This window comes from Dipodomys merriami, unplaced genomic scaffold (genome assembly GCF_024711535.1).
Source record: "Dipodomys merriami isolate MVZ:Mamm:240054 unplaced genomic scaffold, mDipMer1.0.p SCAF_85, whole genome shotgun sequence".
Taxonomy (NCBI): domain Eukaryota; kingdom Metazoa; phylum Chordata; class Mammalia; order Rodentia; family Heteromyidae; genus Dipodomys; species Dipodomys merriami.
The window spans coordinates 5,351,755-5,365,016 of NW_027206457.1; the positions used below are offsets into that span (position 1 = coordinate 5,351,755).

Genomic DNA, 13,262 nt, shown 5'->3' on the forward strand with positions numbered 1-13,262 from the left:
TGGGAATGAATAGAAGGCAGTCCCCATGATGCTAGTTATCAGTGTTTGCCTTCAACATCTAAAGAATTAAAAATGCAACATATTCACTACAGGGCTTCAGTGAGGATTTTCACTCAAAAGTATAAGAACACTTATTTAAGATAGTCTATTTATATGATTTGTTCTTAACTTCAACTTTTAAAATACTGTCTCAGTTTTAAGGCTTGAACTGGGTTTCATACTTGCTACACACTACACAGGTGCTCTACCACTTAAGCCACACTTTTAGCCTTTTCCAAATAGGTTTTTGAGCTAGGATTTTGCTTGCTTTCTGCTTGCCTCAATCCTTCTATTTATTGTCTTATGTGTAACCAGAATGACAGGCATACACCACTGTGTTTGTATGTTGGTTGAGATAAGTTCTAATGCTCTTTTTGGACAGATGAAATAGTGATCCTCCTGATCTCAGCCTCAGCAGGTATGAGCCATTACACCTGGCTACCTCCAACTTTTTGCTTTTTTAGACACAAAATGAAATGGTTTCTCTCTCTCTCTCTCTCTCTCTCTCTCTATATATATATATATATATATATATATATATATATGAGTGTGTGTGTGTATATATATATATATATGTATATTTCTAGTTGTGGGCTTGAACTAAGGGCCTGGGCACTGTTCCTGAGCTTTTTTTCTCAAGGCTAGAGCTCTACCTCTTTGAACCACATCTCTTCTTCCTGCTTTTTTTAAAAATAAGTTTTTTATTGTGAAAATACTGAACAGAGCAGTTACGGTTACATGAGCAAGGTAATAAGTACATTTCTTATCAGCATTGTTGCCTCCTCCTTTGTTTTTCCCCTACCATCCCTGCCCATCCCTCATCTCCACAACTACACTCCCCCCATCCCCCCCTCCAAAGTTGTAAAGTTCATTTTTCGACATAGCATCTTGTACATCTCATTGTTGCAGTGGGTCCACCTGTATCCCTATTTAAACAATTTGCTTTTTCCCTCCCCCTTCCCAAATTATACCAACATCAAATACAGTGAAAACAGGGGTTATACTGTAGGGGAGGGACATACAAAGCAGCAAAAAAAAATCACCTTATAAATATGTTAGAAATAATAGCAAGAAAGAAAAATCACTTGTGTCCATATCTTGGGTTTCATCTCACCTAACATCATCTTATCTGATCTTTCCTGCTTGTCTAAGACATATACTAGTTATTCCTGCTTTTCAGATGATTAGCTGAAGATAAGAGTCTCACAGACTTTCCTGTCTGGGCTGGCTTTGAACCATAATCCTCAGATTTTAGCCTCCTGAGAAGCTAGGATTACAGGCATTAGCCACCAATGCCCAGCTTCTTCATTGTTTTTGGTGGGGGGGGGGCGGTGTGTGTGTGGGTGCTAGTACTGAGGCTTGAATTCAGTGCTTTCCCTTGGCTTTTTCAGTCAAGGCTGTTGTCCTACCACTGAGCCACACCTTCACTTCTAGCTTTTTTGCTGGTTAATTGGAGTTATGAGTCTCAAAGACTTGTCTGCCTGGGCTGGCTTTGAACTGTAATGCTCAGATCTCAGCCTCCTCAGTAGCTAGAATTATAGGAATGAATCACTGGCACCTGGATCTTTTTAATTTTTAGTTTTGTTTTCTTCTTAATCTGGCTAACTTTGCTTCATGGTCAATAAACTCTGGACCCTGACTTCTGTCCAGCTGAGACAACATGTTAAGCAATTTTATTGATACTGACATTAATCAGAATTAAGACTGGTGACAAATACCTGTAATCTCAGAACTCAGAGACAGAAATAGAAGGATCACGCATTCAAGGCCAGTCCAGGCTACAGAATGAGACCTTGCCTCAAGAAGGAAGCAGAAGAAGAAAAAGAAGAAGGAGGAGGAGGAGGAGGAGGAGGAGGGAAGAGAAGGGAAGAGGAGGAGGAGGAGGAGGAAAAGAAGGGAGGAGGAGGAAGAGGAGGGAGGAGGAGGAAATAAACATTAACAGGAGTTAACTTATTACAAAAGTAAATCAATTAAAAGCAGTTTTCGTGGATTATCTGTGCAGTTGCTATTCTGTTTATATAAGACTGTTAAGATTGAAAGTGGCTGAGAATTTTAGAAACATGTGCCTGGTTCTTTTTTCTTTAGCCAGGTAAGAGCGTTGAGTTCCAGTCTCATCTTTGATCAGAGAGCTGACTGTTCCATCAAAGCATTGCTATCTAATGGCTTTTTTTGGATTGGTTTTCACTAGTTTATGGAGGTTCTTTTGATTGGAATGGATTATGATTCAAATAGAAAAAGAAATCCTATCCATATTAGCATTTAGAAAAACATATATAGGGGCTGGGAAGGTGGCTTAGTGGTAGAGTCCTTGCCAATTCCTCAGCACTACATAAACAGAAAAAGCCGGAAGTGGTGCTGTGGCTCAAGTAGAGTGCTAGCTTTGAGCTGAAGTGCTGAGGGACAGTGCTCAGGCCCTGAGTTCAAGCCCAACAACTGAAAAAAAAAAAAAAAGGAGGACCCAAGATGGCGACAAAACAGTAGGAAAACACCACAATTCTCTCCAACCAAATAGTTCAAGTTCAAATGCTCAGCTTCCCCAAGAGATCGACAAGAGCAAAACGATGAACAACCAGAGAAATACAGGAACTGAAAAAAGAAAAGAAAAAAAGCCTCAGAACCTGCACCAAGACAGAAAAGCATGAAGACCTTTCCCACACCCCTCACTGGTGTGCGCCAAGCCGAAAAAGCAGCCCGGCCCATGGCTGCCTGGGGCTTCAGAGCCACAGTGGTCAGTAGAACTCCAGCTCAGAAAACTCCCGCAGCACCAGACCTGGACAATGTAAACAAAGAGAGTGGAGACAAGGTACGGTGAAACCCAGACCCAGAGCTCCCACCACCCTGCCAGCACATAATCATAGCAACGGAGTGCAATGGGGACCAACGATCTACAGCACATAGATACAGCAATCTGCCAACACCACAGGACAGCCCTTAACCTTAACTTATCCTTAACTAGGATAAGTGAGTACCCCATGGGGGATCCTACCCCACCCTCCCACGAAAGACCACTGCTGACAGTAACCCCTAGAGTTTGACCAGGGCCTTTCGCCTGAGCTACTGGTCCCACTGAAGCTGGGAATTGTGAAAGTGCCCCAGTACACCCAAGTCTGCCAGGCTTGACCAAGAGTGCCCCTGGGAGGGAGCTCGAATGCGGCTGGTCTCTGGCTGAAGTCAGGAACTGCCTGTGGGATCCAGGAGCCAGCAGTGGAAGGATCCCTACCTTTGTGCCCCAGGCGGGAGACCTAGCAGCTCAGGTCCCTGAGTTCCTGTCTGAAGTCGGGAACTGCATTCAAGGGCTCCAGCATTAGGTGGCAGAAGGAGCCCTTCCTATGTGTCCCAGGTGGGAGACCCAGCAGCATAAGTCACTGAGTCCCTGTCTGAAGTAGGAACACCTCGTGGGCTCCAGCAGCAAGCAGAAGGAGCCCCACCTCTGTGCCCCAGGCAGGAGCTTGAGCAGATTAAACCTAGGGTACCTGGTTGAAATCAGGATCTGTGTATAGGCTCAAGTGGTCAGTGAAATACTCAGCTTGTGTAGGATGAGTGAAGGATGAGGCCCGAGCTGCAGTCCATTTAAATAAAACCTTAAAACAGCTGTAAGTCTGCCTCTCGGTGGTCTTCTTGGTGGGGGTCCTGCGACCTGGGCACAACCCTGCTGAAACCAAGGTTTTAGACCCTAGGCCTTAAGTCTCGAACTAGGTTCAGCCACTCATCCCACTTGTGCCAAGTAAAGAGACATGGTAAAGGGCAGAGAAGGTTTTATACAAAGCAGCAATTGGAAAACAAATTCAATGCATCTTAATTTGTCTTCTAAGGTATAGATATTAGCTTTAGGTTCAAAAGAGAGACCTGGGAGTAGAGAATAAGAAAGGTGTAAGGTAATGTAAGTTCCACTCCTGGATGGCGAGCAGACTCCACCCTCCTCGCAGCAAAGTCTCCACCCAATACCTGCATTACCTAGGCAACTGGGATACCTGGAAGAGGTCACATCTGCATCTGCTGAGGTCACATCTGAATTTGATGTGGCCATACCTTTCTCCACCCATACCCTAGATAAGGCCTAGCCCAGACCTGGATGCTCTTTCTTAGCTCTTTTCCTTCTCAGCTCTTTCCCAGCTCTCTTAGCTCTTTTTCCCAGCTCTCTCTTTTTCCCTGCTCTCTTTCCCAGCTCTCTTTTTCCCACCTCTCTCTTTCCCACCTCTCTTTCTCAGCTCTTTCCCAGCTCTCTTAGCTGTTTTTCCCAGCTCTCTCTCTTTCCCTGCTCTCTTTCTCAGCTCTCTTTCTTTCCCACCTCTTTTCCCAGCTCTCTCTCTTTCTCAGGTCTTTCCCAGGCCTTTCCCACCTGCGTGGAGTGCCAACCTGGCCTCGTCCCAGCAGGTCTACTAAATAAACCTACCCCTTACCTGAAAGCCACATGTGTGGTGCTGTTCTTACTCAGCTACCTCTTTTAAGAAACCTAACAGGTAAATTAAAGTAGGTAGCTGATGAATGATGACACCACACATATGCATAGTTAAAGCAGCCCCAAGCCTGGTCTCTAAAGATGTTCTGGAGTTGTAATCACTTTAGCTTTGGGACAGAGCTGGAACAAGTTGCCTGGCTGTTATGTCCTGAGTTTTTGGTTGCTTCCTTTAAGATGATAAGAAGATGTGCATGGACTGTTTAAGGGGAAACGTGCCTTTCACACAAGTTACAATTGGTGGATCTTATCTTTCCTAGAGCCCAAGGTTGTTGTAAAGCGAGAATAGCTCAAGAATAGCTTTAAAGGCACAGATACAACATTGGGGGACTTTCAGTTAATTGACAGGGCATAGCACAAGCATCTCTTCGGTTGCCCCTCATACTATGTCTTATTGGGGCAGCATATCATATAGATCAAGAGTATGGAACATACTCTTAGAACCACCTTGGTTCTAATACTGGTTTTATCCTTGTTGTTTTGTTTTTGTGCTAGTCCTGGAGTTTTGAACTCAGGACTTGGGCACTGTTTCTAAGCTTTTGTTCTCAATGCTTTACTACTTAAGCCACAGTTCCACTTCTGGCTTTTTTTTGGTAGTTAATTGGAGATAGGAGGCTCACAGACTTTCCTACATGGGCTGGCTTCGAACCATAATCCTTAGATATCAGCCTCCTGAGTAGCTAGGAGTAGCAAGCATGAGCCACCTTCCCCAGCCTCTAATACTGTTCTTAGTATCTAAATGTGGTATGCCCTGGATTTATTATCAAACCTCTCTGTGCCTCAGTTTCATCATCTGTAAATGGGGCATAATAGCCTTCCCCCTTCTAAAACTGTGACACAAAATTCTTTCCATATGCTTACTACCTGGACACATACACAACATCTAGATAAACTTTTGTTATTATTGAGATGCCTCATCTTTAGGAGAGATTAAGGAAAACCTTAATACCAACAAGGTTCAATGGAGCCTGATCAACCAGAAATGACCCTTTGCCCCAGCTCAGCAGTAGTCCCCAGGAATCAGCAGCTTCTGCATTCCTATCAGTTGCATGCTAGGATGGAGTTTGTTTTGAGGTTGGCCAGAGGTTATGGGTGTAGATGACCAATGTCCTTAAGTACAATTCATTGAGACATTTGATTCACAAACATTGTTCTGGAACTTTGCACTCTGATTCATGATTTTGCTGCTAGTCTAAGCAGCAAAGCTGCTTCAGTGTGACACACTCACTAATTCATAAGCAAGAATAAGCTGAGCCTCTTAGCTCAGCTGCTCTACAAATGCAACTTGAGGGAAAATAGTGGGCCTTTATTAAACCTTCTCTATAATCAAGTGCAAACTGTCCTTTAGAATAGTACTTTTCTTTATAAATCCCAGGTCTGATATGTGGTAATTTTTTAAAGCCTGATAAAGTGTGACTGTATTCTAAGCATCCTTTCTTTTCTCTTCTTTCTTTCCTTCCTCTCTCTTTTCTGCTTTGTTCTTTTTTTCTGTTGGTTGTGGAACTTGAACTTGGGGCCTAGAACCATGGCTCCACTTCCTGCTTTTTTTGGTGGTTAATTGGAGATAAAAGTCTCACAGGGGCTGGGAAGGTGGCTCAGTGGTAGAGCGCTTGCCTTGCATGCCTGAGGCCCTGGGTTTGATTCCTCAGCACCACATAAGCAAAAAGAAAAAAAGCTGGAAGTGGCACTGTGGCTCAAGTGGTAGAGCTCTAGCCTTGAGCTGAAGAGCTGAAGGACAGTGCCCAGGCCGAGTTCAAGCCCCATGACTGGACCGGAAAAAAAAAAAAAGTCTCATAGACTGTCTTGTCCAGACTAGTTTTGAGCTACAATCCTCAGATCTCAGCCTCCTGAGAAGCTAGGAACCACCAGTGAACCTTGTTCTGTCCCCCCTTCCCCACACCCACCCTACCCAGAACTGGGGCTTGAACTCTTCTTATGCTTTCACTGGACTTTGGCTCCTCTCTCTAAAACGGGATATCTAAATCTGCATGACGGAGCTGGACACAGTGGCTCATGTTTGTAATCCTAGCTACTCAGGAGAATGAGATCTGAGGATTCCGGTGTGAAGCCAGCATCTCAGTCTCCACCTTCCCCCTTCTCCTTCCATCCCAGCAGTGAGACTCCTATCTCCAGTTATCCAACAAAAAACCAGAAGTGAAAATGTGCAGCTCAAGTGGTAGAGTGCTATAGCCTCGAACACTAAGGCTCAAAGACAGTGCTTATGCCCTGAGTTCAAGCTCTGGCACAATAAACAAATAAATCTATCTTCTCCTTTGAAATGATTAAACTTTTAAATGGATAATCACATTTAGAGAACAGCCTAAAGCTCAGAGCTTGGCCTTCTGTTTTGGGTAGGCCCAGAAACATGTCCATATTTTAGAATAATAAGTAGCACCAATCTTGGCCACTTAGAGCAATTGTCTAAAGATGGCAATTGGTGTGATCTTGTATATTCCCCCAGCTCAGAAAGAATAAAGGCAGCAATTAATAGCCACTCTAGTAGGAAGACCCCCTACTCGGGCAGGCAAGCCCTGCTAGTTGACCAGAGTGACAGAGCCCACCGCAACAAAGTTGTTAACAAAGAAGCAACTGAGAAGGTTCCTACACTGACCAGCCAGGGTCACAGTACAGGCTCGGGAGCTGATACTGCAGCCCCGAATGACCCACCTACTTTGGTTTTTAAAGGCAAAATTTACAAGGTCAAGCCTGGTCATGCAGGTGACCAATGAGATTGTCACACACAAAAGATTGCACAGTCCTACCAGAGCACACACAGGTGGCCAATGAGGTTCCAATTTGTCACATAATGGCTGTTTAAACCAGCCTATCACTTTTGGTTTAAATGACTCACAAATTCAGCGAGGGTAAGGTGGAGCTTATGGTAAGCACTCACAAAAGGCAGAGTTATGGTAAGCTCAAGCTCCTGATGTTGCCAGTTTGAGCCAGACTATAAACGATCTGTTTTATCATTCAGTGCTTACTGAACAATGAAGGTAGGTTAGGTTGTTAAGGGGAGAGAGACCTAGAGGCATTCTTTCCATTCCAGGAACTGGTCTGGTTGGAGCCAAGGTCTACTAGTTAACCTTGTTAAAAGGTTTTTTTTTTAATCTAAAATCCCTAAAACAAAGGCAAAGCCTGGAAGTGAAAGAAGTAAGGATCTGAAACTAGCCTTCAGTGAAAGCAGGTGATTACCCCCAAGTGGTGTTGCCCGCCCCCAGCGACCTAGGGCAAAGAGTTTCGGTTCCGATAATTTTCTGACCAACCGGGTCTTCAGAGCCCAGGGCGAGACATGTCATGCATTCTGTTGCTCCAGGTGTGACTCATAAGTGTTTTTGGTCAAGCTATAGACCAAGGACATTTTTCTGTAAAGGTCAACCAATCATATTTGCCCAGCTTAGCTTGCTTTAAATGTTAACCAATCATGTAATTTCTTATGTAAAAATTCCTTAAAGTTGTTTGTTCAATACTATAAAAAAAGGTGCTGATTTTATGCTTGGGGTCTCTTAGCATCACCGGTTACCAAGTGTGCGGAGGACCAAGCTCGAGCTTGCAATAAACGACTCTGCTGTTTGCATTGATCATGGTCTCTGGTGGTCTATGAGGGGGCATCTGAAAACGGGGTACTTCATCTGGGGGCTCATCCGGGATACCCCCCCAGAAGCCCACCCAGACACCTGATCAGTGAGTCATCTAGCCAGCCGGTGAGTAGGGGTGCAGCTGCTTCATGTTCAGTGTTTTGTGTCTGACTTGCAAGTAGGGTTTTGTGACTGGCAAGAAACCTTGGCAGTCACGCTATAAGGTAGCCAGCGGGCTGGTGGAAGACGTTCCCCAGACCCTTGGGGGAAGCCCTCCCGAGTGGGGACCCCGGGCCTCCGCAGTCTTTGGTGGATTTCGCCTTTAGACAAGGAGTCCACCCTCCACCACTGCGAATTAAAGGTGGATTCGAGTGCAAATCTTGACGCGCATGCTGTCTTTCTCATCTGTGTTTGTCGTTCTAATTTGATGCCTCTTTTCCTTGTTCATTTTACTTTCATTTTCAGATCAGAGAGCATCCTGTAACCCCCCAAAATGGGTGGCCAGTGGCTTATTTCACCCCATCCACTCTCCCCTTTTAATCCTTTTGGAATTCCAGGACGACACCAGGAGCTGACTTATTCCCCGGAAGGCCTCTTTTTGTGCGCTGGAATCACCAACCTGCTCCCACACCAACTTTATCAATTCCTTTTTGGGTGCCTCCTCCTTACAGTAATTTCCTTCTTAGATTAGGTTCTCTTCCACCCCACAATGGGACAGGGCCAGAGCAGTCAGAATACTCCTTTGACTCTCCTGACTAACCATTTCAAAGATGCTAAAGACAGGGCCCACAACTTAAGTCTTGAAATTTAAAAAAAGCAAGCTAATCACTCTTTGTCGTTCAGAGTGGCCGGCCTTCGAAGTGAGATGGCCTCCAGAGAGCACCTTTAACCTGTCATTATTCAGGAGGTAAAGTACAAAATATTTCTTTCTGGAAAGCCGGGACACCCGGATCAGATTCCTTATATCCTGGTATGGGAAGATCTAGTAGAAGATCCCCCAAGATGGGTACCTCCCTTCCTGTTCCCCACTCCTGGTGCATCCACCATATTGGCCCTGAAAGGCCCACAGGCACCTAGCCTGTCAGCGCCCCCTCCTGTTCTAGCGGATGATGATCCAAATCTCCTCAATACTCCGCCCCCACCTTACCCTGTCCCACCACCCACGGGGGTGGGTGGCCGGGGAAGCAGAAGCAGTAGGGGGGGGTCAGAAGAGAAGAGTTGGAGGGCCCTGCAGGGTCCTCGGGGCTGCACCTTTCGGGCCACCAGTCCTCACCCTCCGGATTCGACTGTGGCCTTGTTGCTCGGGCCACTCAATGACATGGGAAACCCGAGACTCCAATATTGGCCCTTCTCAACCAGTGATTTATACAATTGGAAGTCCCAAAATGTGAAGTATTCAGATAACCCTAAAGATCTGATTACTCTTTTAGACAGTGTAATGTTTACTCATCAGCCCACCTGGGATGACTGTCAGCAGCTGCTTCAGATCCTGTCCACCACTGAAGAAAGAGAGAGGATCCAGGCAGAGGCCCAGAAACTAGTCCCAGGAGATGATGGGCAGCCCACCATTAATCCGGATCTAATTAATGCCTCCTTTCCCTTGACTAGGCCCCCTCCTGACGATTGGGATTACAATAAGGCTTCAGTTAGGGAGAGGCTACGGGTCTACCGCCAAACTCTAATGGTAGGTCTCTGGGTAGCTGCTCGCAAGCCCACTAATTTGGCCAAAGTATATTCAATAATGCAGGAAAGGAATAAGTCCCCCTCTAGTTTTCTAGAAAGATTGATGGAAGCCTTTAGGCAGTATACCCCTATGGATCCAGGTGCCCCCGAAAATCAGGCCGCAGTAGTTATGTCCTTTGTTAACCAGGCAGTTCCAGATATTAAAAGAAAATTACAAAAGCTTGAGGACTTGGAGGGCAAAAATATTCAGGAATTAGTGAGAATAGCTCCAAAAGTATACAATAATAGAGACGCTCCAGAAGAAAAACTAGTACAAGCTACCAGGGAAATGACTAGGATGTTAGTGGCGGCAGTTGAAAAAGGGTCAGGGGAACAAAGGGAGAAAAGGATGTATGGGGTGGGAGTGAAAAGACCCCAGAGACAGCTGGGTGGCCGGGGCCAAGGGCTAGGGCCAGACCAGTGCACCTTTTGCCGTGAGACAGGACATTGGGCTAAAGAATGTCCCAAAAGGGAAAAACAGAGATCTAGATGATGCCCCCCCCCCAGACCAATGTTAATGGCTGCTCCTCCAAAGAACGACTAGGGGCGACAGGGTTCGGCTCCCTTCTCTGAACCCAGGGTAACTCTTAAGTTGGAGGGGACCCCGGTAGACTTTCTAGTTGACACAGGGGCTCAACATTCGGCCTTGATTGAGCCTAATGGAAAAGTTTCCGACAATGCTGTGTGGGTACAAGGAGTCACCAGAATAAAGAAATACCCTTGGACCACTAAGAACTGTTGACCTTGGGACTGGGAGAGTGACCCATTCATTTTTAGTCATCCCTGATAGCCCCTACCCACTTCTGGGTCAAGATTTGTTGACTAAGATGGGGCACAAATCCATTTTCACCCCGACAGCCCTCAGGTAACAGACTCACAAGGTCAGCTATTTCCTATGCTGACATTGGCTTTAGAGGATGAATACCGCCTTCACCTACAACCGCACCCTCCGGACACAGACATCAATTACTGGCTAAGCAGGTACCCCGGGGCCTGGGCCGAAACTGGAGGGATGGGCCTGGCAAAACACCGACCAGCCCTCTTTATTGAGTTAAAACTAGGGGTTGATCCGGTCAGGGTCCGCCAATACCCCATGACCAAGGAAGCCCGAGTGGGAATAACACCCCATATTTGGAAGCTATTAGAGCAGGGGGTACTAAGCCCCTGCCCGTCTGCCTGGAACACCCCACTGTTACCGGTCCAGAAGCCCAACTCCAATGAGTACTGGCCAGTACAAGACTTGAGGGAAGTAAATAAGAGGGTCATGGACATTCACCCTACGGTACCTAACCCCTATACTCTCTTGAGTGCCCTCCCACCATATAGGACCTGGTACACTGTCCTGGATCTCAAGGATGCATTCTTCAGCCTGTCCTTGGTGCCCAGGAGTCAAAATCTCTTTGCATTCGAATGGACTGACGCTGAAAAAGGCATTAATGGCCAGCTGACTTGGACCTGGCTTCCCCAAGGTTTCAAAAACTCACCAACCTTGTTTGATGAGGCTTTACATGAAGATTTGGGTGAGTTTTCGGAAAGCCACCCTGGCTTGACTTTACTACAATATGTGGACGATTTGTTAATAGCTGCAGAGACTAGGGAAGGCTGCACTCAGGGAACAGAGGACTTACTCCAGACTTTGGGTAACCTGGGGTACCGGGCATCTGCAAAAAAAGCCCAAATTTGTAGACCAGAAGTGACATACCTTGGGGTACCTTCTAAAAGAGGGGCAGCGTTGGCTGACTGAGGCAAGAAAAGAGACTGTACTTAAAATACCGTGACCCGACTCCTCACGAGGGGTGAGGGAATTCCTGGGGTCCGCCAGCTTCTGCCGCTAATGGATCCCGGGATTCACGGAGTTGGCTCGTATAGGACCACAGAAAAACAACCTTTTCAATGGATAGAAAAGGCAGAGCAGGCATTTCAAATACTAAAAACGGCCCTTCTGGCTGCACCGGCCCTGGGGTTGCCGGACGTCTCGTCTCTAAGCCTTTCTACCTCTCCTGGACGAACATAAGTGGGTAGCAAAAGGGGTCCTGACACAGCAGCTGGGACCCTGGAAGCGACCAGTTGCATATATATATATCAAAAAAACTGGACCCATGGGGCTGGGAAAGTGGCTCAGTGGTAGAGCACTTGCCTTGCATGCCTGAGACCCTGGGTTCGATTCCTCAGCACCACATAAGCAAAAAGAAAAAAGCCAGAAGTGGTGCTGTGGCTCAAGTGGTAGAGCGCTAGCCTTGAGCTGAAGAGCTGAGGGACAGCGCCCAGGCCCTGAGTTCAGGCCCCACGACCGGACCCAAAAACAAAACAAACAAACAAACAAAAAAACTGGACCCAGTTGCGGCTGGATGGCCCCCATGTCTAAGGATAATAGCGGCCACTGCGCTCATGGTCAAAGATGCTGACAAACTGACCATGGGACAGGAGTTGCACGTGGCCGGCCCTCACTCCATAGTGTGCTGAAACAACCTCCTGACTGTTGGCTCAGCAATGTCCGCCTGACTCACTACCAAGGACTCTTACTCAACCCCCTCAGAATCATCTTTCAGGCACTGAGGGCATTCAACCCTGCAAGACTGTTGCCAGCCCCAGACCTGGAGGCTCCCCTCCATGACTGCGCACAGATCCTTGCGCAAGTTCCTGGGACCAGAGATGATCTCAGCGACCAGCCACTGCCGAACACAGATGTCACCTGGTTCACTGATGGGAGCAGTTTCATCCGAGATGGTAAGAGGTACGCGGGTGCCGCGGTAGTCTCAGACCGAGGTGATCTGGGCCAAGCCCCTCCCCTCAGGGACTTCGGCTCAACAGGCAGAACTCATAGCCCTCACTCAAGCTCTGACTTTGGGAAAAGACAAATGGCTGACAATCTATACCTACAGCCGATAAGCCTTCGCCACGGCCCATGTACATGGGGCCGTTTATAAAGAGAGAGGACTATTCACCACAGAGGGAAAAACCATAAAAAATAAGGAAGAGATTCTTGCTCTCCTAGCATCGCTGTGGCTACCCAAGAGACTGGCCATTATCCACTGTCCTGGACATCAAAAAGCGAGAGACACAGTATCCAGGGGCAACAACTACGCGGACAAAACAGCTCGGAGGTGGTCTTTCAGGCAGTGCACGAATTGGCCCTTAACCTCCCAGATCCAGGGCCCCGAGAATTGCCCGAGGTACCCCAGTACACAGAAGAGGATTTAAACTGGATAGAGGGATTGTGCCATGGACACAGTGCATACAGGGATGGTGGTGGGACTATCAGGGAAAGATCATAGTTCTGGAGAAACTAGGCCACCAGATTTTACAAAAAATGCATCGAGCCACCCACCTGGGAGAAAGGAGAATGCAAGACCTGCTAAGTCACACGCAGCTTAAAATCAAGGGTGCCACTCCCATAATTCGGCGGATTGTAGCAGCTTGCAAAACATGCCAGCTCACTAATCCAGGACACAGCACAGTGGGCTCAGGTA

The 13,262-nt window shown here is 46.8% G+C and overlaps 1 pseudogene; it reads left to right on the forward strand.

Moving 5' to 3' along the window:
- Positions 1 to 2,677: 2,677 nt before the first annotated feature.
- Positions 2,678 to 12,993, forward strand: LOC138820241 (uncharacterized; annotated as a pseudogene).
- Positions 12,994 to 13,262: the final 269 nt, after the last annotated feature.